We start from the raw sequence: 5462 nt of genomic DNA, 5'->3' as shown, positions 1-5462 counted from the left end.
AGTGCCACCGGGCCAGCGGAAAAGATTAAAAAAAGGGAGGGGGAAAAACCCCCAACAACAACAACAACAAAAAAAAACCAGGGGGAAAGAAAGGGGGGGAGGGGGAAGAGGCGAAGAGGCCAGAAACTTTCCCTGCCCGAGGCGCTTCCAAGCAAGACCCAAACGGCAGAGCCCCCACCTGCAGCTTCACTCCCCAAGGACTCGGCGCGGGGGAGGCGCACAGCTACCCCCACTTTCCCACCCCGCTTCTTCCCGGGGCGGGCGGCGGCCGCTCCCACGCCGGCTGCACCCCTGGGAAGCGCGCAATGGCTGCGGGCTTTTCTGCGCGGGGCCGCGGCCCTACCTGCCCACCCCCCGCCCCACGTGGTGCAGGTAGTACACACCTGGCGCCGCCCGCCCATTGGCCCCGCCGCGCAGGGACGTGGCAAGCGCGGGGGCGGGGGTTGGCGGAGTAGGGGTCCGTGATTGCGGGCGGGGCGCACAGCACGGGGCGCGGGGGGGTGGGCAGCGGCGGACGAGCTGTCCCGAGCCGCCCCGGGCCCCCTCTGGAGCCCCAAGGCGCACCGGCGGCGGGCCGGACCCTGCCGGGCTGCGCCTCCCGCCGTCGGGGCGCGCTTCCCGGGAAGGCGCGGTTCCCCACCGACGGGGCGGCGGAGCGGGGCCGGGCGGGGCCGCCCGCTCCTGCCGGGACACGCCGCGGGGGGGGGAGGGCAGGTCGGCCCGGCGTCCGCGGGGAGCCTCGCGGCTCCCTCCGCCTGGACGGAAGGGAGGTGGACACCCCGCCCGCAGCCGCCCCGGCGGGTCGGCGCCCTCGGCGCGGGACGAGCGGTGCGGGGAGCAGCGCGGCGGTGTGCGGGCCGGGGGCGGCGAGAGGAACTCCTGCCGAGGGAGCCCAGCGGCCGAAGGCGGCGGAGCCTTTTCCTCTGTTGTGCTCAAGGCAGCGGCGTGGCGGCTTCTGTACCGCCCTGGGACGGCCGGTCTAGCCGTGTGTTAAGGGCTGGTCCGTTTAGCTGTCGTAGCCTTCCCTCGATGAGTCTGGTGACAACACCCTCTCTTCTGGCGGTCAGTGTTTTTCACCGAAGAGGTCACTGAATGGAGGGTAAACAAGTAACACTAACTTTCCCCAAGGAAATCCAGTAGTACACCTTTAAGACCCCGTTTGTGTATTTCCAACTTCATTGTGATGCTGCTTCTCTAAATTTTGACGGAGATGATGGTGCACACGATGCTGTCCTTCATCTCTGTCTCTTGTGCTGGTTCACAGCTCGCACCACCTTTTCTTAACACACACGTTTGTTGGCTTGGCAGGAAGGGAAAGGGTGTGTTCCCCAAGCGCTGGGGATCCCGTCAGCCACTGAAAAGTCCACACGGTGCCCAGCACCCTTGTCCTGCCCTGCCGCAGGCTGGCGCAGCAGCGCAGGTCTCGCTGCAGCGCAGGTCTCCTTGCAGGGACTACCACCAAATTCCTGCTTGGGAGTTTGTGCGCTTTGATAGACAGCCTTTGTGTGACTGAGGGTGGCTGGAGTAATTTTCTCCCTTTTTGGTGTAACATTTTGAAAATGGCATTCACTGACAGCAGATACTGCGATTTCACAGCGGTAAAGATGGCAAATTAATTCCTCTGGTTTTTCAAAGTGGTAGCTGAAATTTGCCTTGTGAATCTGGCATCAGGAAACACCCGAGCTAATCGTGCCCCTTTTGCCAGAGGGTTAGAGTGCCTGGTTTTCTTTGTGTATTTGTCTTCCAACTTTCCGATGTGTTGAGTAAGACATACGCAAAGCGGAGCACCGGGGTGTGCGTGCTCAGCGGTGGTGGCAGCTGATCCGTACTCTGCATCTGAGGAGCGGGGCTGGGCCTCACGCAGGGAGTTTGCTTTGTGACCTATGCCTAGCCTGGAGCAGCGGGATTCGATGGTATAGAGAATTTCTTTGCACAGTTTCCCTTTCAGGTCTTAGTTTAGTGCAGCTTCTTAAAAAAAGCTTTATACTTTAGTAAAAAAGTCCAGAAGTACCTTTCTGACTTGCTGTCACATTGGAGCATGCCAGGTAGATAGTGCTTGCCTTGTGGGCTGGTCATCTTCCAGTGAAACTTCATCATCCGTTCTAGATGGTTTCCCTCCTAATGCCTGCTTGGCTTTTGAGATGCAGCCCTCATCTCTGTGAGAATAATGTTTGGACGGGCACCTGTTCCTTTACTGGTGATTTGTTGTGTCCTGGCTTGTGTGTTTCTTTTTTTCTTTCCTCTTATGCCTTATTGTCTCGTCCTATCTTGTCTCTTTCCATCTAGGGGCATCAGACTCCCCAGCTTATTGCTACAGCAGGCTGCCATTACGCATAGTAACCCTTGTCATTGGTTAAGCTCTACCTTAAAAGTATTTTTAATTCCCGTTACATCTTTTGGGTTCTTCATCAATCTGTGTTTTACTTATTTATTTATTTGTTTTGGAAGCCGCTTGCTGCTAGTTGCTACTGTAGTACCATTAACTTTTATTTTTCTCTTTCTTGGGTAACACATTCCCTAAAATGGTTATTTCCCAGTCACAGTTCCCATTCCACCCTCTTTCTTTCATGCCTGCAGTATCTGGTCTGACAACATGCACCAGTTGTTCAGGTTCCTGTGTTGCGTTGCCCAGGCTCCTGGCATTTGCGTACTCCCATTCCAGTTGCTTCTCCCTGGCCGTTCATTATCCCCAGGCCTGGTTAAGCACAGTCTTTGCATGAAGTGTCACCTTCCAGATGACATCATGCTGTTACCTACAGGAATGAACTAGGGTGCTTTGGGGCACGGTGACCTCTCAAGCCTCCTCCCAGCACCTTGGCACTGTGTTTCTCTCCTCTGATATTCCTTCCGTTTCCCGCCTGCTGTCCGTCTGTCTGATTTCCAGCCCCTTTGCTAATCTCAGTGTAACTGTTTCTCTGTCCTTTTTATAGTAGTTCCGGTTTCCCACCACACATCCTCTTGTGACACTTTCTGTTTCAGGACATTCCTGAAACTACTCTCACCTTCCTTCATGCCAAGGTCTTAACACCACCTGCTGACCACGGCAAGAGACCTACGTGCCCTCTTACTTATTTCCCTCATGTTCTTGAAGTTTCCTCACTGTCTATTTTGAACAAACCTGTGTCTTTGCACATCTCGCTGTCTCCAGGTTTTTCCTGCGAGTTCTGCATCTCCCACCCTGCTTTATTCCCCTATAGGAGGGTCTTCAATTCACCTCAATGCCACCTGTAGCTCTGCTATCCTTTTCTGTGCAGACCTTTGGTCCGTGCCAGGTCTCCCACCTGTATCACTCTTCCCCACCAGTGCTCATGTTTTCTTTCAGAATATCAACTTTTTACAATTGGAACGGGAGAATCAGCAGAGCTGTATCATTTTGTTAGAATGTGTTAATGGTTATCACCAACTGCTTTTTTGGTCTCTCTAAGATAAATGTTGCTGCTAACCAAATTCTGTTTTCTCCACTTTCATCAGCCAATAAATAATTCTCTACTGATAGCTAAATTGTTCCTTGAAAACGTGCAACTGCGTGTGACATTCAAACACTGCTGCTTTACCTTGCAGCAAAGAAATGCCGCTGACTTGTAAGCCTGGCCATTTGCTGAAATCAATGGCAGTGCACTCAGAGCCATCTGAACTTAATCCTGCAAAGCTGATTCTTCTCACGTCCAGAGCCGTAGCTGTTACCGGCAGCAAGGGAGTCACTGCAGCTAAAAACACAGGGCTGGAATTCCCCTGCCAGTTACTGAAGCTGCTCGCGCTAGGTGATCTGGTTGCAGTACTCTTCCAGGTTGTCCCAGGAGAGAAGCCATCTGACTAGGACTGCGCTCCTCCGGCACCATGGTACGCACGACGATGCCCATGTTTGGAGCAGGTCTGCAAAGCTGCTCTTGCATAGAAGTCTCCAAAGAGCCCATACACATAACCAAAACAAGCCACGGCAAGTGTCTCCAGCAGCTGTAAGGCATCGTGCTGCTTTAGCAAAATACATATAAAGTTTTTTCGTTTTCTACATTAAAAAAAAAATATATATAACTCCAGGAGTTTAGATATGTTTATCCATCAGGATGAGAGAGGGTCCTAGCTCAGGGCAAGAATGAGAGCAAGCAAATCTGCCAGCATGGCCAAGGAGGCCCCTTGATTCTCAAATTCTGAAATGTTTCTGTGAAGGGATTTGCAGTACTTTAACTACATCTGTTGCAATAGTATGAGGAGGCAGCACCATGTTTTCATTTTGGAAGCAATTCCAGTTGATGAGTCTCCCTGCACTGGCATGTAACATCTCTTCGGGTGTGCCAATAGAACTGGTTGTGGAACTGCGCGTTGTGGCCCAGCTCCCCAACATGTGGTGTGGGGACAGGAACTTCCTGAACTAGTTTCACCACTGAAAATGGATATATCAGACCACAGCCTTGTTTAAGCTGACGCAACTTTTTCATGTAAAGTCCAACCTAGAGGACTGCCACTCTTGGTGCAAGTGGAACTGGAGCGCTGAGAGCAGCTAGATTAGCTACAGAAACAAAAAAGAGTCTCACCAATTCCTGGTGCGCACACAGAACAGCTTATTTCATTAAGAAGCTGTTCCAGAGACAAGGCGCAGATAATAAGGTGTAATTATCACTGTTGAGGACAGCGCAGGTATGTGGCTGAGGCTCCAGTTGGCAGTTCAGAGATGTTACATCCTTTTCTCGAATTCCTCTAAAGGCACATGGTGCAGTTTTGCTGTTATAGCCATCAAGCTTGCACACAAAACTTGTGTTAACGGCTTGCATAAGATCAGTTCCACATCAGTCTCCTGGCCACGGGCTGACTCTGGCTTCACGGTGTCTCTAACTCACGTACAACTTAGTTGCTGTTGCCGAAGGGCACCGGATGCTGAACAAGAACATCGGAAGCTGCGGGAAGGTTGCAAGGAATTGTTCTACACCTGCTTGAGTGAAGCGATAGTTTCTTAAGTCTGAAAAGGGTTAGTTTTAAACACAGAAAGGCTGCGAAGGCAATCTCTCAAGCAGGACTGAATGGAGCCAGTGTGGAGCCGGAGCTAGGTCTTGTGAACCGAGCAGCTGCAAGGCTTGGGGCAGACTGCAGCGGCCAAGCGCACGGCGACGCACTCCGCGCTGGGGCCCTGCAGAGCAGGGGCACCGCCCGCCGGCCCCGGTGCGGCGGCAGCGACGCCGCTCCCGCCGCCGGCCCGCAGCTCTCCCTCCGCTGCCTCCCGCGGGCAGCCCTCGCTCGCAGGAAAGCCCGCGCGCCCTCCCCGGGCCTTTGCTCCGGTCCTGTACGGTTGCCAGCGCCGCGAGTGGCCCCGAGCGGCGGCAGCAGGTCTGGGGCCTCCCCCGCCGACCCGGCCCGGCCCAGCCGCGCCTCACGCCGTTGAGGGCGGCGGTTCCCGCCCCAGGACACGGCGGCGGCCCGGAAGCGCTCGCGCTGCCGCCCGGAAGCCCTTCCCCCTCGGCCCAGCCAAG

The sequence above is a fragment of the Leptosomus discolor genome, chromosome 5, assembly GCF_034619465.1.
Source record: "Leptosomus discolor isolate bLepDis1 chromosome 5, bLepDis1.hap2, whole genome shotgun sequence".
Taxonomy (NCBI): Eukaryota; Metazoa; Chordata; class Aves; order Leptosomiformes; family Leptosomidae; genus Leptosomus; species Leptosomus discolor.
The sequence above is the reverse complement of the archived record's forward strand: the minus strand, read 5'-3'. Positions refer to the sequence as shown.